The sequence below is a fragment of the Papaver somniferum genome, chromosome 9, assembly GCF_003573695.1.
Source record: "Papaver somniferum cultivar HN1 chromosome 9, ASM357369v1, whole genome shotgun sequence".
In the NCBI taxonomy this organism is placed as follows: Eukaryota; Viridiplantae; Streptophyta; class Magnoliopsida; order Ranunculales; family Papaveraceae; genus Papaver; species Papaver somniferum.
Window position 1 is genome coordinate 2,722,922 of NC_039366.1, and position 24,011 is coordinate 2,746,932.

At 36.1% G+C, this 24,011-nt stretch overlaps 2 long non-coding RNA genes across 3 annotated transcripts; both read left to right on the forward strand.

Annotated features, from left to right (window-relative positions):
• Positions 1-314: 314 nt before the first annotated feature.
• Positions 315-23,752, forward strand: LOC113310222. 2 transcript variants are annotated; one of them, XR_003341024.1, is made up of 8 exons: positions 315-420; positions 521-567; positions 775-893; positions 1,085-1,169; positions 1,471-1,562; positions 2,055-2,140; positions 2,332-2,396; positions 23,587-23,752. It is a non-coding gene; the product is annotated as an uncharacterized LOC113310222 (long non-coding RNA). The 2 variants fall into 2 exon arrangements; XR_003341023.1 differs by lacking the exon at positions 23,587-23,752 and having other exon boundaries at positions 2,332-2,650.
• LOC113310223 lies at positions 22,089-23,073 on the forward strand. Its single transcript, XR_003341025.1, has 3 exons — positions 22,089-22,107; positions 22,407-22,498; positions 22,991-23,073. It is a non-coding gene; the product is annotated as an uncharacterized LOC113310223 (long non-coding RNA).
• Positions 23,753-24,011: the final 259 nt, after the last annotated feature.

Sequence of the window (24,011 nt, forward strand, 5' to 3'; positions counted from 1 at the left end):
AATCAGCTAAGAATTGTCATGTAGAAGATTTCCCTGTACATTTTTTCTATCTTTCGTGATGTTAGTTTGCTATAATCTAGGGATTTATCAATTTGGGATTTAGGCGTTTCCTGATGAGGATGATGTTGAAGTCATTAGAAGTTCAATTTGTGGAAACCTCAAGGGATTGAGATTGCGTCAAGGTAGTGCTAATGGAGATGTTCGTCCAAGATCTAATAGAAATAGGGCCTTTACTTCAATGGTTTTTTTTTTACGTTATTTTTGATAAATTAGATTTTAAGGTTTTTAATGTGTGTGTGTTTTGCAGATGGAAGTTATATCATGTAAAAAAAAGAGTAAAACATCTTCCTAGTGCAGAAGTTAATTAAGATCGAAACAACGAAGAATCCGATTATTCCAACTTCCACATCTGAAATCGAAGTATAATTATTTTTATTTCTCTCTTCCATTAGATTTGCTTTTGAATTTTGAAACCCTAGATTTTTATATGCAGGTTGGTATTTGTGATTTTTCTTTGCAGGTGTTGAATATTATTTGCTTTCAGAAACAATCTAATGGAACGATGAGGTAATTTGTTCAATTTTCTTAATTGATTCTTCAATCAATAGGGAGTTACACATGGGTTTTGTGAATGGAATGTTGAAATTTGTTATTTTGGGTTATACGTTTGTGGATGAAGGTGAATTGAGGAATTGTAATTTGAGTAATGTTATGGGTTTGATCTGTTTTTCATGTAGTGTTACTAATTGAGTGGTGACCCTGCTTCTCATCTAGGTGTTATTGGATGAATGGATGCGCTCATCTTCGTTGTTTCAAACACGTTGGTTTGACTGGATATTCCATCAGGGTTTCTCTCCGTGCAGCCATTAAATTTTCTTCTTTGTGTATTTGGGGTAAGAACAAGAGTATCTCCAGATGAGATAAGGGTGATTTATGATTGATGCCTACATGTGTGTTCTAATTTTTTTTTCTATTATTTATTTTGGAATTTTCTGTGATGATGATGTATCTATTTGTTGGTCAAGTATATTTACATAAAGCTTAAGAAACAAGATCCCTGTATTAAAATAAACATGCTCTGCAGATGTCTCACCGTAAGTTTGAGCACCCAAGACATGGTTCGTTGGGATTTCTTCCTGGGAAAAGGGCTGCACGCCACAGAGGAAAAGGTTTTTGTTTTCCCTAATCTTTTTAGTTTGTTCATTGCGTTCTTGAAATTGAATAGAGTAACTTGTCAACGCTGCAGTAATTCACTTTTGATTATTTTTTGCTGCCATGATAATCTTTGGAGGTTTAAGAAACAAAACTGTTTATGGTGGAAACCTTATGCGTATCTGTTTCATTACTTGTGTTATTACTATTCTTCCATGTCAAGCTAGGGATGGTCTCGGTCTTTATCTTTTTTGATTTCATGTTGTTCATGGAATTGTAGTACTTTGTTCCTCACAGTTTGATGATGTTTGTGTGCAGTGAAGTCCTTCCCCAAGGATGATTCATCAAAGCCATGTAGATTGACTGCATTTCTAGGATACAAGGCTGGGATGACTCACATTGTTTGAGAGGTTTGAAAACCTGGATTAAGCAAGTTTTCTTTTACAATAATTACTCTCATCTTTCATTAGTTTTTCGTGTGTAAATTAGAACTCAGTTGTATTTACTTATTTACTGCATTTTAAGGGTACTGCAGGAGTTTACATAACTATCTTTTGGGAGTCTCATATATGCTTATAACAGAGCACATGTATATTTTAATGTCAATTTAGAGCTACAACAAACTAGTTAAAACTGGCATTTCCATTCAACGGGGAATGTTTGTCTGTTGCTTTACTATCTTCAATATGCTGTAATCAAATGCTCTTTCTTGCCTAAGTGCATTCGGTTTTGGTTTCAGGGATGGGTCACGATTATCGAGTTTTGGTTTATAAAATTAGGAAGCAGGCGCAACAGTATTACAGATTATACAAAGTATTGATACCTCCTTGACGTGTGGTTTTCTTGTCATTACTTTTGTGTTGTTCGAACCATCTTTTGAGTTTGTTTGTGTCATGCGTTAGGTGGATCCATCAGGTTCATAATTTTCATGGAAAACATCAGCAATGGGTGAAAATGTCTCTAATACTAAGACATTTCTTGAGAAGAGGTAATTGATTGGATAAAATTGTTTGTTGATTTGAAGTTGGAAATCGCATAGAGCAATTGCTCTAATGAATTGCAGTATTTTTGACAGGCATTATGTATTTTTATGGTTCTATGGTTAACTAGGAAATTTTTTGACAAGCATCACGTGGATCCAAGCCTTACTAAGTTGTTTAAGTTTTCTTCTCATTGTAGGTACACACTGATGATATGGAGCTTGAAGATGATATTCACACAACTATTTTGACTCTGAAAGAAGGGTATTTTTATTTTACCTATTTTTGTATATTTAGTCTAGGCAAGCAACTTGCATTTACTTAGAGAGCGCACCTGATTTTTCACATGTTTACGTTATGCCCCCATCTGTATGCTTTAAGTATCTTGTGTCTGGTTCTGCATCTAGAAAAGTGTATGGTGGGGAACATGAGTTCAGCTGAAGCTGCTCTAGATTGTGACACTAGGGAAAGTGTTTTCTTATTAGCTAACTAGGGCTTGTGTATTGTTCTGAACTCAGGGCTTGAGATGAAGCCATGTATGGAGTACACCTTAATTAGAACTTATTAGCTAGCTTGACAAGTATTGTTCGGAACTCAGAATTGTAATCCTTTTTTGTGTAATTTTAAATCCAATGGATAAAATGAATGAATGTTGAATTCTCTATTTGAGTTAAATTTTAAGTTCCATTTGAATTTCAGCTTGGTTTTTTTTTTTTTTACTTCGGCTTGACTTCCATTTGACTTGACTTGACTTGACCTTGATGTAGTCAGATTATTTCTGATTTAGCCATACAGGCATTTCAGCAAATCTCAATTTTCAAAAGTAAAAGAAGAGGAGGCGAGTCATAACGGGGTATTCATACAATCATCTCATCGTAATAAAATAACCAAATAATATTTATCTCTCAAAATGTTATCCGAACGTCAAAACCTCCAAATCTCGTTATGTTTTGTATTATAGATGTCCACCAATTACACGAAACATTCGTTGTTTATGAATGTTGAGGGTTTAATTTTTCCATATGGATACTCCCGCAATAACTAATTTCACTTACACTCCAACAGGTATGGATGAGGTAGCCACTCCAGAGTTTATCAGGTATTCTAAGAAGATTGGATATCTTGGTCCAGTCGTCAAAAAAAAATAACGTAGAGTTGCTTTGAATGAATGTCTGATGCCATGTCGACATGTACTTGCTATATGCGCAAAGAATTTTCAAAAATAAAAGGAGATGAGGCGAGTCATAACGGGGTATTCATATAATCATCTCATCATAATAAAATGATTCTTTGTTTAAGCATTGAGGTAAGGTAACTGTTGGGCTTTAATTTGGCATGTCTCGGTCTCTTCTTTAGTAAAGGAGGTCACTATTGGGCTTTAATTTAGAATTTCTCTTCTTTAGTAAAGAACGATTTTTTGGGACCATGGTTTTTTTGGGGACAATGATCCTATTAGGCCACCTACCCTATAGTTATAAGGGATGTCCTAAAGCATTAAAATGATTAATCTACCCTTAACCTAATTTAATGTAAAACCAACCCAATAACCACCTATATATATAACCACCACCTCCCACCATCGCCGATTACCACCACCACCACCTCCGATTATCACCACCACCAACCACCATCACCGCCGATTACCACCACCACCTCCTTCGATTATCACCACCACCAACCACCGAGTACCACTACCACCTCCGATTACCACCACCACCACCAACCACCACCACCACTATATATATATATTCACACAAACCAATTAATTTAAAACATAATAAAGATATTCTCACAAACCAATTAATTGTCATTCGTTTTTGGTTGAATAAATGAGAAGTAATCATTAAAATGAATTAAAAATGGAAGTTGCAGAGAAGTTTAATGGAGGGTTTTTTTTCAGAGAAAAGTTCGGTTATCAAGAATTAATTTTTTCTTAACCGAACTTAGAGTTCGGTTGATTCACAAAAAAATACTTTTAACCGAACTCCTTGTATTAGAACAACACAAGTCCATAAGTTCTGTTCCTTCGCAAAATAAGGATATCACCGAACTTTAGTTTACGAAAATAATGAGAAGTCCACAAGTTCGGTTCGTTCGCAAAATGTTAAGTTTTCTTTGTAACCGAACTCTACCTTTGAAACTTCGTAACCGAACTCTACCTAATTCTCCAAGAAATAAATTTCGTATTAACCGAACGTTTTCCTAATTGCATATATGCATATATAAGCCCAGTTTGGTTGATTTGCAAAATATGTTGAAGTTTGCGAACTAATCGAACTTCTAACACTAGGTTACTTTTAACCTGCAGTTCGGTTGGGAACTTGGTTGCGCTGAAGTTTGCGAACTAACCGAACACACAAGATGTACCCAAATAAATTGTTAAGTTCAAAGTTCGGTTACCTACCATTTTATCCTAGGTAACCGAGCATTACACTGTACGACCAAAACCTCCATTAATGAGCGAGTTCGGTAACCTGCGTGTTTGGAAAACGTAACCAAACTACACTTTCAGGTGTGTTCGATTACATGTTCTTGACATATGGTAACCGAACTGGCCCAAATCTACATAAAAAAATTCATTTTTTTTGAAAGTTTGGAGCAATTCAACCAACATTATCTAAATTTGACGCCTATCTGGGTATCCAAATACCCTTCCTCCGGTTGTGGTTGGTAAAATCCATCGTTTTTCATGTTTTCCTTCTTCAGCTTCTCTAACTTTATTCTCTCAATAATTCTACTTCTTTAAAAAAAGACCATCTGATTTTTTAATCTCACTAATTATCTTTAACTTAATCATCTCGCTAATCATTACACTAACTATTATTAACACTAACTAATCATCACCCAAAATTAATCAGGAGGGTAATTTAGGTATTAATATAAATATCTAGATAAGGGGTGACCTATATTTATTTCTAATGTCTTTACCCAAAATAAAACCATGGTCCCAAAAAAAACTATGGTCCCAAAAAATCGTTCCTTCGAGGTCACTATCTGGCTTTCATTTAGAATCTCTCTTCTTTAGCAAAGGAGGTCACTGTTGGGCTTCACTTTGGAATGCCTTGCCAGACGAGGAAAGAATGTGAACCAATCCCATTTTTACATGTTTGGTACGCCTTGTCCATAATTTCAATAATTCCGGGTGGGAGAATATTTTTTTTCCTAGTGATCCCTGACTCAGTAGGGTCACAATATTGAGGCTCTTGCTCTTGTTTTTTCTATATAAATGGGAACTCATCTGTAAGGTTAGCTAACTACAAACATCTTACTTAGTGCACTCTCGAGTTGTACTTGTATTTTGTTTTGCGAGAAAAGAAAAGAAAAGAAAAAAACAAAAACAAAAACAAAACATGACAATGGTGATGGAGTTGCCATGGTTCTTTGCACTTGAATCGGTTGATGTTTCAAAGTATCTGAGGCACGAGAAGGGAGATGATGAAAACAAGCCCGATACCAAATGCACAGGTGAGGAAGTCGTGAGTCCGTGCACCAAATTCGAGGCCGAGATGCCCGACAAGATGGATGACAACGACAAAGGTCTGGTCCACATAAGATGCTGCTACAACAACAAGTACCTGGTTCTATTAGATAATGATAACGGTGACCGGATCTCTCCAAGGGCAACAGTGCCGGTGGAAGATAAAACCGATCCGTCATGTACATTGTTTGAGCCCATTTTTAACAGTGATGGGAGAGTTCAGTTTAAACATGCCTACCTTGATAGACAGGTGATTGTATATGAAGCTGGTCAAAATTGCATAAAAGTTCGCCCATGCGATGGGGAGCCATCATATTTTAATGTTGTCAACTGGGAATCATTGATGGTACTTCCAAAGCATGTTGCGTTCAAGAGAAATGACGGACAGTGCCTAGAAGTCCACACTTGTGATGATTATCGCGTCGGATTTTCGTCAGTTTCCATTAAAGATGTTGGATATCCAACAGTGGGGCAACAGATCGTTACCACTCGCGACGGAAGCATCCACTTAAAATCAAATTTGACAGACAACTACTGGCATCAAGATGATGATAGTTGCATCCGGGCTTCCAAGAGTTCCAGTAGTGCTAACTTGTTTCAGCCGATTAGAGTCGCCGACCACATCATCGCTCTCCGATGCTTGGCTAACAACAAATTCTGCAGGAGCGTCAAGGACGGAGACAAGTACTATCTCAAAGCTGATGTGCCCACCATCAATCGGGAAGCGCGTTTCGAGGTGGAAGAAGCTGTGCTGTCAAGGAGTATCTATAACGTCCAATTTCGTGAGACGGACGGTAGGATCTATGACGAGATGGATGTAAAAGTGGCATCAGGAGAAGTTGTAAACCAGACCAACCTCGAGGATACCATTGCTTTAAAGCTTTCTTATGAAGACACCCGGACTTGGGGTTGGAATTTCAGTGCTTCGTTGACGCTGGGTGGAGGATTTTCCATCGAAGCCGGCATACCTGAAATCATTAATGAAGGGATCGAAGTTTCAGGTTCCATTACCGTAGGCCTTCAATATGCATCAACTACTACAACTACAAGGTTAGCTGAGACTGTTTATTCAGTTAATGTCCCCTCATACAAGTGTGAAGGTGAGCCTCCTAGCTACAAAAGGAAAATGCGACGTGCCCTTCTCATACACCCAGTGTGATACCCTTTATTCTGGCGAAACAGAAACCTACAAAAATTACGATGGCGTCTTCACAGGTAGCAATGCTTACAACTTGAGGTATGAGACAGAGGAAAAAGCTCTTTGATGCGCGAGTCCTATAAAAATACTATGATAATAAGTGATTGTATACTCTCTCTATATATATACCAGTATTGTGTATCGTGTGCCTGTTTGTAGTCTTTAAATTAAGAGCGGATCTGATGTTTGTGGGTATTTAACGTCACTAGAAAACCCTCACGAGACTTCACTCGTCCTCTAAAAAAGGTTTAAAAGGCTTATTGCATATGCTAAATGCAATCGTTTTCCTTACGAAAAGGGGCATGTATGTATTCTTTTATTCTATCAGTGTTTTGAACATGTGCTTTGATGGATGACTTTTGCCAACCCTTATAAAGTCGAGTGACCCAAAAATAACGAACAATCATTAGTCGAATCCTCAAGAAATTGCATTTTTGGTTCAAAACTTCATTAGAAATGGCAAGAACCCGAAAAAGGATTGGGAAGATTTGATTTTTAATCCTTCATGTGTTACCGTTGGTGTTATTTGTTTGATTAATGTAAATAAATTAAGTAATAGATGGACCTAGGCTGCTTTCCAAGTAAGCTTTTAAAACTCAATATAAGCTTACATGTTAAATGTTGATGAAACCCCCATTTCTATCGGTGGAAATGATCCTTTGTGAAATAAGAGTTTTTGTAAAGGCACTTACCAACGTATAATTGGTTCTACAATATTATATGCATGAGGAAATAAAAATATTGAAAAAACAAAACTACAAATCAGAAAGAATTAAAACCTAAACTACGTTGAAAAAATAAACCACAAACATCAGATCCTCTCTTAATTTAAAGACTACAAACAGGCACACGATACACAATATTGGTATATATAGAGAGAGTATACAATCACTTATTATCATAGTATTTTTATAGCACTTGCGCATCAGAGAGCTTTTTCCTCTGTCTCGTACCTCAAGTTGTAAGCATTGCTACCTGTGAAGACGCCATCGTAATTTTTGTAGGTTTCTGTTTCGCCAGAATAAAGGGTATCACACTGGGTGTAGTGCATCTAATCCAAGATTGTTTCAGATACTCGACTATCCCTCCCGGTTTAAATCACATGTATCTAGCGTTGATTCCCAAAAAGAAACACGCTTAAACTGCTGCAGATTACAGGCCAATTGCTCTCTGCAACGTTCTCTACAAGGTGGTCACAAAGATTATCACAAACAGGCTCAGTCCATTCCTTGAAAACCTCATCGAAAAGAACCAGTCGGCCTTTGTACCTGGGAGACAGATCATAGACAATATTGTGGTGGCCAAAGAACTATTTCACTCCATGGACAACTCCAACACTTCTCAAGGGTCCTTTCCACTGAAACTGGACATGAGCAAAGCATATGACATAGTAGATTGGCATTTCTTGAATAAATCTCTCTCGAATTTTGGAATCACAGATAGGGCACATGACCCCATTATGAGCTGTGGGAAAACCGTTTCCTTCTCAATAATCCGTAATGGCCAGCCTGAAGGATTTTTCGTCTGGGAGAGAAGCATAAGGCAGGGCTTCCCTCTTTCGCCATACTTATTTATCATTTGTGCTCAATTTTTTTCAGGCATTATCAATAAAATGGAAGATGAAGGGATCTACAGCGGCTACAAGATCAATAGATGGGCTCCAAGCGTCTCACATATAATGTTCGCAGATGACGTGATGCTCTTTGGCAATACTGATACTAAAATAATAAACTCTATCACCTTAGTCTTACAACAGTATAACCACATCTCAGGCCAGCTGGTTAATTACTCAAAAAGCTCCATTCACTTCAGTAAAAGTGTCTCAAATACTTATGTAGAAGAGATCATTCAACAATTGGGGGTTAAGATAATGCAAAAAGAGGAGAAATATCTCGGAGTTCATATACGGCAACAAGGAAACAAGATATCAAACTTTAACTTCCTCATTGACAAATTTGATACAGCTCTTGCAGGAAGAAGAAAGAACAATTTATCCCATGCTGGTCGTACAGTGCTCATTCGGTCAGTACTTTCACTCATCCCAGTTTTCTACATGGCCACGAAAATGATACCAAAAACCGTCTTAAACAAGTTGACACAGATATTCGGGAATTTTTGGCGGGGTCACGACAGGAAGAAGAGAAAAATGCATCACTTAAATTGGGAGTGGTTCAATCTGCAAAAGAGAAGGGAGGTTTGGGATTACGATCTCTTTATGATCTTAACTTAGCTCTTGTAGCCAAGCTTGTTTGGAGGTTCCTTAAAGAACAAGATGCATTATGGGCTCAAATTCTGCGTGCGAAATACCTAAGGGACAGTTCCTTCTGGGAGGTAAAGAAGATAACTAACTGTTCAACAACTTGGGACGCAATGCTTGACAATAGAGAACAACGGAAGAAATGCTGCATCTGGCTCGTGGGGAACGGGCAATCTATCAATATTTTTTCAGATCCATGGGTTCATACTCTTCCAGGTTTTGTGCCAGAGAAGCTTGTAGATGGAAATAACAAGCACAAGAAGGTAAGTGATCTAATTGATAGCTCAACAGGCCAATGGAACCTAACGGTTCTCCAGAACGTCATAGATCAGTATGCCTGCAATCAGATCAAAAAAATCACCCCCAATCCTCATTCTGATGACAAACTGATTTGGAAGTTCACTAACCATGGTGATTTCACACCACAGTCTTTCTAGAAAAAGGTCCAAGAACACCAAGGAGAGACTTCTAAATCTGGTGAAAATATCTTCCCTTGGAAGAAATTTTCGGCAGTAAAGACTGTTGCCCCAAAAATAAAGACGTTCCTATGGAGATCTATACACAAAGGTTTGGCCGTGTCTTAGAGAATCGGCAGATCCATCGACGGAGTTTCAACCATTTGCAGCATATGCAATAATGATGAAGAGTCAGTAAAACAAATTTTACATCACTGCAGCTTCGCCCAAGCTGTATGGTTCGCCTCTCCTCTCGGCCTCCGTCTTCAAGAGAGCAATCAATTGGCCCTCACAAGTCTCATGGAATCCCTTTTCAGTGCAAACGACAACAACTCTTCTCTTGCTCTAGGAATGGCCATCTGTTGGGACATTTGGAAATGCCGCAATGCAAAAGTTTTTGATCAAAAGAACATGAATGTTCATGATGCTCTGACAATAGCCCTTTACTGGTTCAATATCTATCACAACTACAATGGGGATGAAGAACTTAATGGGATGGAAAGCAACCACCAGACTGCAGTTGTACCGACCAACGTAACCTGGACTCCTCCGGACCACCCCACCATCAAGATCAACGTCAATGCTGCTTGGAGAGATGGAGCTTTTGCGCGCAGCGGTTGCTAGAGACCACACTGGTCACTGTCACGGTGCTGGTACCTGCTGGGAAGATCAGACTCAGTTATTTTTGTAGAAGCTACTGGATTTCATCTAGTTGTTGACTTAGCATCACGGCTGAATTTGAACAACATTTTGATAGAATGAGATAGCCAGATCGTCGTGAAGAGCCTAAAAGGAGAACTGCGGAAAATCTCATGGAGAATCTGGAGTCTAAAGGATGATATCATCCACAAGATGACCGCCCTAAACAACAGTGGTGCTTACAGCTTTGTCCCGAAACCAGCAAATAAAGCTGCTCATTCGCTGGCAACGTATGCTCTCACTCACAAAGTCCAACTTCTGTTTATAGGCGTTTTTTTTCGAATAAACTCTCTATATAGCCTTTAATTTTTTATATTCATAAATGCATATTAATGGGACCTAACCCAAAATATTAAAGAAATTTATACAATTAAGGAAACAAATATATCTTTCATTCATTTTAAAACACAATATATTTGGCTCCAAGAATTAAATTCAACAAAGAGTTTGTAATCCATAAATTCGATTTTTTTTTATTTCCTATTTACAATCCCTTTAACAATTTTAGGCAGTTTTTAATACTTGCATTTTTATTAACATAAAATAGGTAAATAATTAAGGGTAGTCAAGTAAAATATTATGGTCTCCTTAATATTTTGTCAAAACAGACTATCTTTTTGAAACAGAGGGAGAGTAAATGAAACCCAATAACTCTTGGGAAGGTATAGAAACATAATTCTGAAAATCTATTAAAGGTTTACCATGCTACTATTGACCATACGTGAGAAATCGCAAACCTAAAAGAGAATATGAATTCGTTGATTCATCTACACTGGGCGAAGTGAAAGGATAACTTATTATGAGACGAAGATTTTTTATAGTACGCTAACAACCTCCGTGCAAGGAACATTAAGTCTACCACCCAAGCAGCTCTTAGCTCTATCCGTTCATTTAACCCACTTATGCAGTCTACCAGCAATTATATGGAATCCACACAATATTCAGTTACATATGCAAGTATATTAAATGTAAAAGAGCTGATTTTTGGGTCGTCAATTTTGGTATCATTTTGAATATGGGTCCTAAGTTTGTCCGTTGACGGTTTTGGATCGTTTGACTGTTAGTTGACCAGTCAACTGTTGAGTATGTGGACTACTTATTTACAGAATTACCGTCCATCTATCCTCAACTTGGTTAACGTCTCAATTCTAATCGATATTAACAGTTGGCTATCGCTAGCCTAATTAGGGTTATGTAGACCTACTGGAAATTCTTCAATTTACTGATCATAATTTGTAATTGTTGACTGGTCCACTAACGGTCAAACGATCCAAAACCATCAAAGAACAAAGTGAGGACTCAAACTCAAAATGAACCCAAAATTCACGACCTAAACACTAATTTGCTAATGTAAAAAGGACAAAGCACTAATGAAGTCAAATTGACGCACATGCATGCAAGTTGAGTGCATAGTCGATAAACACTTAAAATTTTTTTTATCATATAATCCAATATTTAAAATTGATCGTGAAAAGTATTGACAGAATATCCTTACTATGAATGAATGCACTAGTCCAAAGCTAAGAATGCAGCAGAAGAACAACAACATTATGATAATTTAGTTTGATATCAAATAACCTCATAAAATTACTCGTTACCATAAACACGAGGAACAACAACATATAAGATTCCACACTCATTTCTACTCTTTCTAAATTAAGCATTTAAATTCATCATTACAGGGAGGAAACATGTCGTACATTTTATCCTGAGAAACCCTTGTATTAGTTGGATCATCGTTATATTAGAAATAACCCGTGTCTGATGTATGACTCGTGTAATTTTTTTTCCCGGCATTTCAATCATGTTCCATAGTTTCGTTTAGTTTCAAGCCAAAATAATGTCTATACATACACCGTAAAATTAGTCATATACGTCATCCAAAAACCAACAAAAAATCAATTAAGGAATAGTGTTTATATATACAAGTAGTGAGCACGTGTGATGCACGTCGACAACATTACTTTTTCTTAATTTTTCCTTCCATTTCTGAAAAGAAGTACTTTCATTTTATTTTTAAATTTGGTTTTATTAGGTAAAAGCGAAAAAATTAAAATATCATTTTTAATGAAATAGAGGAAATATTTTGTATCCGAAACTAATATTTATAAGTAATTTTATAGTATATCAATGAAGTATTTGAGCATCATATTGGCAACATGTAAAAAGTGTATAGGCTCTTTCAATTTACCTTTAAATTATAGCTTTTTTTTTTGAGAACTACAAATATATTAAAAAGTAAAAATTTGATATAGTTGTTTATACTTGTTGTTTATGTGATTTCAAGAGCTTTCCAAATATATGAAATTCACAAAAATCCGACGTACCATTTGGAAGATATGAAGTTTGAAAATATTTGTCAACATTTTTATAAAAATGGCATTTCTGTAAATAAACAATTTCACATATTATTAATTTTAAGTCATTATTCTGTTAGGCATTTCAGTCCATATTCGGATTTATTAACCAAACTCTCCTTATTCCGTTAAGCATTTTGGTCCCTATTCCGTTTGGTTAACCAAATTCCATTAGGTGAACCAAAAATGGGTAAGGATTTTTGATTTAGCTTGCTTGTATTAAAGAAGGGGAGATATATTTATAAATATATATATCTCACTTGCGTCATCCTGTTTGATTCACCTCACCACCACTAAATCCAATTATAAATGTTTTTTTTTTAATTTTAATTTTAAATATCTTAAACTATATATGTGATCTATTGATTAAAGTTAATAAATTTGAATTCACAATAAAAGAGGTTAACTTTGGCTAGGATGAGATTGAAAGAATCAAATATAACATTTATCTCTCAAAATTTTATCCGAACGTCAAGACCTCCAAATCTCGTTATGTTTTGTAATATAGATGTCCACCAATTACATGAAATATTCGTTGTTTATGAAAGTTGAGGGTTTAATTATTCCCTATGGCTACTCCCACAATAATTAATTTCAATTACACTGCAACAGGTATGGATGAGGCAGCCCATACTCCAGAGTTTATCAGGTATTCTAAGAAGACTGGATATCTTGGTCCAGTCGTCAAAAACAAATAACGTAGAGTTGCTTTGAATGGAAACCTGTTTTGTGGCATATTGAATTTTTTTGAGGCATACTAAATAATGTCAAAATAGGGTCACTAAATAAAAAATAACATCACCCCTTATCCACTCCTTGATAATGGCGTAATTATCCTTACATAATTAGAGTTAATGATTATGATTAAATTTGATTAATTAGGAATTTTAAGAATTGATTAAAAATTAACTTATTAGTGGTAAACTAGTAGAGAAATCAAATTTATGTGAGAGAGTTGAGATTTTTGGGAGGAAAAAGAAGAAGAAGTGAAATAAAACTTGGGTGTTAAGATTTTAGTGATTAGAAGTGACCAAAATGTGTGATTCAAATCGGAGGTAGACTTTTATATAAGGTTTAGTGTCCTTTTTATAAGTTGAATCTGTCAAAAAATTGAATTTTTTAAAACCCAGATCTACTAACCAGATGAACGGTTCGGCTGATAACTTGTCAGCCGAACCCCTGTTTTTGGTATATATACTTAGGTTCGGCTAACAACTTGTCAGCCGAACCTAGGTATATTTTCGAAACACAGAGGTTCAACTGACAAGTTATCAGACAAACTTTACTCTGTAACTCCTGAATTTAGGTTCGGCTGATTCGAACAAAATCGTTGTTAGCCGAACCCAGGTGTATTTTCAAAAAGCAGAGGTTCGGCTGACAAGTTATCAGCCGAACTTCACTTTGTATTTAACGAATTTAGGTTCGGTTGATTCGAACAAAATCTAGAAAAATCGCATTAGCCGAACATAGTATTTCTCTAAATGATATACTAGATTCGACTCAAAATTGATATTCCAAGATCAGCCAAACTGATCTTCTGAAAACCCTAATTTTATCTTTGTAATCATATTTTATCGATCAAACATCAATCAAAAACAAGATGAGTTTGTTACAAATGCATTCTAAAATACATCTAAGAGTAATTGAGATTTGGATTTCGCACTCCAACATCGCTCACTTCGATTCGTGTTTCGTTTGATTGATTGATTTCTTGATTGAACTGGAGTCCAAGATGTTCAAGTTTAAACGTTATTTTGATTTTTGATTTTAGGTTTTTGAGGATAATGGAACTTTAGTAACTAGTTTGTTTAAGGATATATAGGTAATTGCACTACCTTTAGACACCCCTTATAAAACCACCCTAGATGTGATAATAAGTAAGTATGCCTCAAAAAAATTCAATATGCCTCAAAACGGGTTTCTTTGAATGAATGTCTGATGCCATGCCGACATCTACTTGCTATATGGGCAAAGAATTTTCAAAAGTAAAAGGAGATGAGGCGAGTCATAACGGGGTATTCATATAATCATCTCATCATAATAAAATGACTCTTTGTTTAAGCATTGAGGTAAGGTAACTGTTGGGCTTTAATTTGGCATGTCTCAGTCTCTTCTTTAGTAAAGGAGGTCATTATTGGGCTTTAATTTAGAATTTCTCTTGTTTAGTAAAGAACGGTTTTTTGGGACCATGGTTTTTTTGGGAACCATGGCCCTATTAGGCCACCTACCCTATAGTTATAAAGGGTGTCCTAAAGTATTGAAATGACTAACCTACTTTTAACCTAATTTAATTTAAAACCAACCCAATAACCACCTATATATATATATATATATAACCACCACCTCCTCCCACCACCACCTCCCACCATCGCTGATTACCACCACCACCAATAACAACTACCGATTACCACCACCACCACCGCCGATTACCACCACCACCACCTCCGATTATCACCACCACCAACCACCGATTACCACCACCACCAACCACCATCAATATATTTATATATATATATATAGCTTAATTTAAAATATTAACAAAGATATTCTCACACACCTATTACTTGTCATTCGTTTTTGGTTGAATAAATGAGAAGTAATCATTAAAATGAGTTGAAAATGGAAGTTGCACAGAGGTTTAATGGAGGGTTTGTTTTTTCAAAGAAAAGTTCGGTTATCGAGAATTAATTTTTTTCTTAACCAAACTCAGAGTTCAGTTGATTCGCAAAAAAATACTTTTAACCGAACTCCTTGTATTAGAACAACACAAGTCCATAAGTTCGGTTCCTTCGCAAGATAAGGATATCACCGAACTTTAGTTTACGAAAATAATGAGAAGTTCACAAGTTCGGTTCGTTCCCAAAAATGTTAAGTTTTCTTTGTAACCGAACTCTACCTTTGAAACTTCGTAACCGAACTCTACCTAATTCGCCAAGAAATAAATTTCGTAGTAACTGAACGGTTTCCTAATTGCATATATGCATATATAAGCCCAGTTCGGTTGATTCGCAAAATATGTTGTAGTTTGCGAACCAACCGAACTTCTAACACTAGGTTACTTTTAACCTGCAGTTCGGTTGGGAACTTGGTTGCGTTGAAGTTTGCGAACTAACCGTACACACAAGATGTACCCAAATAAATTGTTAAGTTCAAAGTTCGGTTACCTACCATTTTATCCTAGGTAACCGAACATTACACTGTACGACCAAAACCTCCATTAACGAGCGAGTTCGGTAACCTGCGTGTTTGGAAAACGTAACCGAACTACACTTTCAGTTGTGTTCGGTTACATGTTCTTGACATATGGTAACTGAACTGGCCCAAATCTACATAAAAAATTTCATTTTTTTTGAAAGTTTGGAGCAATTCAAACAACATTATCTAAGTTTGAAGCCTACCTGGGTACCCAAATACCCTTCCTCCAGTTGTGGTTGGTAAAATCCATCGTTTTTCATGTTTTCCTTCTTCATCTTCTCTAACTTTACTCTCTCAATAATTCTACTTCTTTAAAAAAAAAACCATCTGATTTTTTAATCTCACTAATTATCTTTAACTTAATCATCTCACTAATCATTACACTAACTACTATTAACACTAACTAATCATCACCCAAAATTAATCAGGAGGATAATTTAGGTATTAATATAAATATCTAGATAAGGGGTGACCTAGATTTACTTCTAATGTCTTTGCCCAAAATAAAATCATGGTCCCAAAAAACCATGATCCCAAAAAATCGTTCTTAGTAAAGGAGGTCACTATTGGGTTTTAATTTAGAATTTCTCTTCTTTAGTAAAGGAGGTCACTGTTGGGCTTCTCTTTAGAATGTCTTGCTAGACGAGGAAAGAATGTAAGCCAATCCCTTTAATTTGAAGTAATTCCGAGTGGCAGAATACTTTTTTTTCCTGGTGATCCCTGACTCAGTAGGGTCACAATATTGTGGCTCTTGCTGTTGTTTTCCTATATAAATGGGAACTCATCTGCAAGGTTAGCTAACTACAAACATCTTCCTTAGTGCACTCTAGAGTTGTACTTGTATTTTGTTTTGCGAGAAAAGAAAAAAAAGAAACAAAAACAAAACAACATGACAATGGTGATGGAGTTGCCAAGGTTCTTTGCACTTGAATCGGTTGACGTTTCAAAGTATCTGAGGCACGAGAAGGGAGATGATGCAAACTGTACGGGCGAGGAAGTCGTGAGTCCGTACACTAAATTCGAGGGGAAGATGCCCAGCAAGAAGGATAACAACGGCAAAGATCTCGTTCACATAAGATGCTGCTACAACAACAAGTACTTGGTTAAATTAGATAACGGTTATCGGATCTCTCCAAGGGCAACGGCTCCAGTGGAAGATCAAACCGATCCGTCATGTACATTGTTTGAGCCGATCTTTAATAATGACGGGAGAGTTCAATTTAAACATGTCCAACTCAACCAAGCCGTGGGTGTATATGCTGCTGACCAGAACTGCATAAAAGTTGCTCCAAATGCGGAGGCATCATATTTTAATGTTGTCAACTGGCAGTCATTGATGGTTCTTCCAAAACATGTTGCGTTCAAAGGACAAGATGGAAAGTACCTCAATGTCCTCATTGATGATTCTCATAGTTGCAGCCTGGTATTTAGTTCCGATGACGCTGGAGATGAAACAGTAGCTCAAGAGGTCGTCACCACTCGTGACGGAAGCATCTGTTTAAAATCCGATTACACAACTGACTATTGGTATCAAAACCGTGATGATAAAATCATCGCTAACGGCAGAAGGAATAACTTTCAGCCTGTTAAATTGGCCGACAACATCATCGCTCTCCGATGCTTGAGTAGCAACAGGTATTGCAGGAGCGTCAAGGACGGAGATAATTACTACCTCAAAGCTGACAGGTCCACCATCTCTAGCGATACACGTCTCGAGGTGGAAGAGCTGGTGCTGCGTAGGAGTATCTATAACGTCCAATTTCGCAAGTCGGATAGTAGGATCTATGGCGAGACGGAGATAACAGTGGCATCAGGAGAAGTTGTGAACCGAACTAACGCCGATGATACTGTAGAGCTAAAGCTTTCATACGCCGATACCCGGGCTCACAGTTGGAATTTTAGTGGTTCGTTGACATTCGGTGCAAAATATACGATAAAAACCGGTGTACCTCTGATTTGTGAAAGCAAGATCGAAATTTCGGCTTCCATTACCCTAGGAATTCAATATACAACAACTAATTCAACTACAATATTAGCTGAGACTGTTTATAAAGTTAATGTGCCCGCTAATACAAGTGTGAAGGTGAGTCTCAAAGCTACAAAAGGATATTGCGACGTTCCCTTCTCATACACCCAGTGTGATACACTATATAACGGCCAAACTGAAACCTACAGGAAACATGATGGCGTCTTTACAGGCAACAATGCTTACTATTTGAGGTACGAGACAGCAGAAAAAGCTCTTTGATGCGCGAGGGGTATAAAAATACTAAAATCGTATTACTATTAATATTGTTTGTATTTGTAGTCTTTAAGTGAAGAACAGATCTCATGTTTGTGGGTATTTTATTATTACTATTAATATTGCTTGTATTTGTAGTCTTTAAGTGAAGAACAGATCTGATGTTTGTGGGTATTGGACGTCACTGGAAAACCCTCACGAGACTTTACTCGTCCTCTAGAGTCAACCTAGAGGTTTAAAAGGCTTGTTGTATATGCTAAATACAATCGTGTTCCCTGCGAAAAAGTGGCATTTTAGCGTGTTATTTTTTCCTTCTTCTTCGTTTTCTGGATTTGATATATTGTGATATTATATATATATGTGTTGCGTTTGTGAAGCTATGTTTTTCTTCGGATTCGACGTCTACCAACCTTAAAAATTAGAGCAATCTAACAAACAACGGATCAAATTCCTTAACAGGCTTTAAAGTTTAAACTATGGTATTTGTCGGTAATTTATTAATTTTTTTTTCCAATTTAAAGTACTACAATGATGAGCCAACACTATTGTCAATAAAGAACAAATGTCCCTATGTTCAAAATCAGTAGTGTTGTATTCTTAAAAAGAGTAGTTTAGTAACACACAACTCTTACATTACAAACGGTAACAGTAATTTATTCTTCTAGTTCTCGACATGCCACATGTTTGCCGGAGTTAACTGAAACCAAACTCTCCATGTACGTAACCATCTGAACCATGTACTTCTTGCACATATAATTTCTTATATGCTGATGTCTTCTGTTTTCGTCCAAGCATAATCTTACAACACTAGATCTCTTCTGCGTTCTTCAGATGATAACAGCTTATCGCCATATAATCGAACTTGTAATAGGATTTCACCATTCTTTAGAGAGACTACGCTTCTTAAGTAGTGATAGGATGGGATATTGAATTGCATCATTAGTTGTCTGTCAGTCTTGAACAATTTAGACCAAGACTCTCTAACCCCATAATCTTTCATCTCCCATATCTCAAAACCAACCAGAGAAACACTACATGACAAGCAAAGGCGACCTCTCAACACGTCAACAAATTTATATTCGAAATCCCCCATATGTTTAGGCTGTGGTATTTCTTTGAATATTTCATCGGCCATATCAAAAGAAAGTATAACTCGTGATTCAGAGTGGCAATCTGTCAATCTGTGTGCGAACCAATGGAGAACTCCATTTAGAAACACCCCAGACTCATCTCCGTTAATTTGGAAGGAATGCAAGAATTACATGTTTTCCATGAATCCGAGCCTAAACTACACATCACAACTCTAGAAACATAACCTTTTTGTTTACTGAAAATTGATATAAACTTGTAATCACAAGTTTTGGAATCATAAGCAAACCCATAACCGATGTAATTACTTCGAAAGAGTCGTCTGGCTGTTCGATAATAAATCGGCATGTTTGTTGATAATGATATTATTACTTTATACTCTTTAGTACAAGGGTTCCATACGTAGATTTTATGACCAAGGTAGCGTGCACATATCAAACCATTACAACTGCCCAAAATTTGAATATCTTCATGATAGTCCTTTTCAAATGGGTATTTATTAACACAAAATTGGTTAAAAAGACCAAAATCAACAATTTTTGGGTGAAATGGACAATTAGATTTTGATACTGTTTAAATGGACAATAATGTAAAAATAGGCAGGATGTAACCAGTTTCATCGTGCCCATTTTCAAATATTTTTTCTTATTTTTAATTTACACATGATGTATCCAGTTTCATCCTTGCTATTTTTTAAATTTAAGCTAGGATTACTATTTTCTTTTTTGGCCATTTTACCCAAACTATTTTTTACTCGTCCATTTGAACGGTGATTTGAAAATATTTTGACAAATGACCCATTTACCGATTTATTAAACCAAGATTCCGCTGTTGTGAGAGGGAGTTTGATATTTCCCTTTCTAGTATCATAATAATGTTGCATCCTTTTTCTTTTTTTTTCTTTTTTTTACAAAATAAAAGAAAAATAATGTTGCATCTTAAAACTAGTATAGATATTTTTATTTTATTAAATTAGTAACTGATACCGACTTGGATACGCACCTGAATCTTACGATAGATTTTAAAAATAGGCATAAGAGAATTTCGATGATTAGATCTTCTGTAAGGTTGGCAATTGATATTTGTCTGCTCGCTTCCATTGTAAACCGCGAAAGGAAATAGTACAATTTTGATAGGATACTAGATAGCCCTATAATCCTTTGAATTAGGCATTACACACCAAATTAAACAAAACTTGATAATAATTTTTTTTGGATCGATCAAGCAAAGCTTAACACCAGTGGAAAATGAGTGTTATACCACCCACATCAAAGACCCTCATTAACGGTAGTCGGATTGTTGACCAAACAAAGCGGTCTCTGATATGGTAAAAATACGAAAAAAATACGAGAGCCTATTTAGCCGTCTCTGAATAACTAAATATATTTACCATTTTGCCCTCCAATTCAGAGACTCTTAAACTACGATGCAGATGTGGCAGTTCTGTGTCAGAATTGTTGGGCCCACGCTACGTATGGCCACGATTAACCAATCTGAAGTGAGCCGTTAGACGAAAGAAAACCCTTATCTCTTCACCCCACCTCATATCTTTTTCTCTCTCCCCCACCTTCGCATCTCTCTCGTCTCTCTCTTGTATTGTATCTTCTCGTTTGCAGACAACTAAAAACCCTAGCTTTCTCATAAAGATTAATCGAAGAAAAAAGCTCCCACCATGATTAAATCATATTATTACTAGTGAAACTCTGAAACCTTTAATTTCGAGGTTCCTCTAATTGAATCAGTATGAAGAAATTTTTAGATTTAGAAATTAATTGAATTAGTATGAAGAAACTTTTTCGATTTAGAAATTAATGTATGGGAAATCTTTTTGGGTTTAAATCAGCTAAGAATTGTCATGTAGAAGATTTCCCTGTACATTTATTCTATCTTTCGTGATGTTAGTTTGCTATAATCTAGGGATTTATCAATTTGGGATTTAGGCGTTTCCTGATGAGGATGATGTTGAAGTCATTAGAAGTTCAATTTGTGGAAACCTCAAGGGATTGAGATTGCGTCAAGGTAGTGCTAATGGAGATGTTCGTCCAAGTTCTAATAGAAATAGGGACTTTACTTCAATGGTTTTTTTTTTACGTTATTTTTGATAAATTAGATTTTAAGGTTTTTAATGTGTGTGTGTTTTGCAGATGGAAGTTATATCATGTAAAAAAAAGAGTAAAACATCTTCCTAGTGCAGAAGTTAATTAAGATCGAAACAACGAAGAATCCGATTATTCCAACTTCCACATCTGAAATCGAAGTATAATTATTTTTATTTCTCTCTTCCATTAGATTTGCTTTTGAATTTTGAAACCCTAGATTTTTATATGCAGGTTGGTATTTGTGATTTTTCTTTGCAGGTGTTGAATATTATTTGCTTTAAGAAACAATCTAATGGAACGATGAGGTAATTTGTTCAATTTTCTTAATTGATTCTTCAATCAATAGGGAGTTACAAATGGGTTTTGTGAATGGAATGTTGAAATTTGTTATTTTGGGTTATACGTTTGTGGATGAAGGTGTATTGAGGAATTGTAATTTGAGTAATGTTATGGGTTTGATCTGTTTTTCATGTAGTGTTACTAATTGAGTGGTGACCCTGCTTCTCATCTAGGTGTTATTGGATGAATGGATGCGCTAATCTTCGTTGTTTCAAACACGTTGGTTTGGCAGGAGATTCCATCAGGGTTTCTCTCCGTGCAGCCATTAAATTTTCTTCTTTGTGTATTTGGGGTAAGAACAAGAGTATCTCCAGATGAGATAAGGGTGATTTATGATTGATGCCTACATGTGTGTTCTAATTTTTTTTCTATTATTTATTTTGGAATTTTCTGTGATGATGATGTATCTATTTGTTGGTCAAGTATATTTACATAAAGCCTAAGAAACAAGATCCCTGTATTAAAATAAACATGCTCTGCAGATGTCTCACCGTAAGTTTGAGCACCCAAGACATGGTTCGTTGGGATTTCTTCTTGGGAAAAGGGCAGCACGCCACAGAGGAAAAGGTTTTTGTTTTCCCTAATCTTTTTAGTTTGTTCATTCTGTTCTTGAAATTGAATAGAGTAGCTTGTCAACGCTGCAGTAATTCACTTTTGATTATTTTTTGCTGCCATGATAATCTTTGGAGGTTTAAGAAACAAAACTGTTTATGGTGGAAACCTTATGCGTATCTGTTTCATTACTTGTGTTATTACTATTCTTCCATGTCAAGCTAGGGATGGTCTCGGTCTTTATCTTTTTTGAGTTCATGTTGTTCATGGAATTGTAGTACTTTGTTCCTCACAGTTTGATGATGTTTGTGCAGTGAAGTCCTTCCCCAAGGATGATTCATCAAAGCCATGTAGATTGACTGCATTTCTAGGATACAAGGCTGGGATGACTCACATTGTTTGAGAGGTTTGAAAACCTGGATTAATCAAGTTTTCTTTTACAATAATCACTCTCATCTTTAATTAGTTTTTCGTGTGTAAATTAGAACTCAGTTGTATTTACTTATTTACTGCATTTTAAGGGTACTGCAGGAGTTTACATAACTATCTTTTGGGAGTCTCATATATGCTTATAACAGAGCACATGTATATTTTAATGTCAATTTAGAGATACAACAGACTAGTTAAAACTGGCATTTCCATTCAACAGGGAATGTTTGTCTGTTGCTTTACTATCTTCAATATGCTGTAATCAAATGCTCTTTCTTGCCTAAGTGCATTCGGTTTTGGTTTCAGGGATGGGTCACGATTATCGAGTTTTGGTTTATAAAAGTAGGAAGCAGGCGCAACAGTATTACAGATTATACAAAGTATTGATACCTCCTTGACGTGTGGTTTTCTTGTCATTACTTTTGTGTTGTTCGAACCATCTTTTGAGTTTGTTTGTGTCATGTGTTAGGTGGATCCATCAGGTTCATACTTTTCATGGAAAACATCATCAATGGGTGAAAATGTCTCTAATGCTAAGACATTTCTTGAGAAGAGGTAATTGATTGGATAAAATTGTTTGTTGATTTGAAGTTGGAAATCGCATAGAGCAATTGCTCTAATGAATTGCAGTATTTTTGACAGGCATTATGTATTTTTACGGTTCTATGGTTAACTAGGAAATTTTTTGACAAGCATCACGTGGATCCAAGCCTTACTAAGTTGTTTAAGTTTTCTTCTCATTGTACGTACACACTGATGATATGGAGCTTGAAGATGATATTCACACGACTATATTGACTCTGAAAGAAGGGTACATTTATTTTACCTATTTTTGTATATTTAGTCTACGCAAGCAACTTGCATTTACTTGGAGAGCGCACCTGATTTTTCACATGTTTACTTTATGCCCCCATCTGTATGCTTTAAGTATCTTGTGTCTGGTTCTGCATCTAGAAAAGTGTACGGTGGGGAACATGAGTTCAGCTGAAGCTGCTCTAGAATGTGACACTAGGGAAAGTGTTTTCTTATTAGCTAACTAGGGCTTGTGTATTGTTCTGAACTCAGGGCTTGCGTATGTGTGACCGAGAAGAATCTGTGAAAGATTGAGAAACAAGTCTTCTGGAGGTAGTTACTTTTTACTGAAATCTTGAGATGAAGCCATGTATGGAGTACACATTAATTAGAAGTTATTAGCTAGCTTGACAAGTATTGTTCTGAACTCAGAATTGTAATCCTTTTTTGTGTAATTTTAAATCCAATGGATAAAATGAATGAATGTTGAATTCTCTATTTGAGTTAAATTTTAAGTTCCATTTGAATTTCAGCTTGGTTTTTTTTTTTTTACTTCGGCTTGACTTCCATTTGACTTGACTTGACTTGACCTTGATGTAGTCAGATTATTTCTGATTTAGCCATACAGGCATTTCAGCAAATCTGAATTTTCAAAAGTAAAAGAAGAGGAGGCGAGTCATAACGGGGTATTCATACAA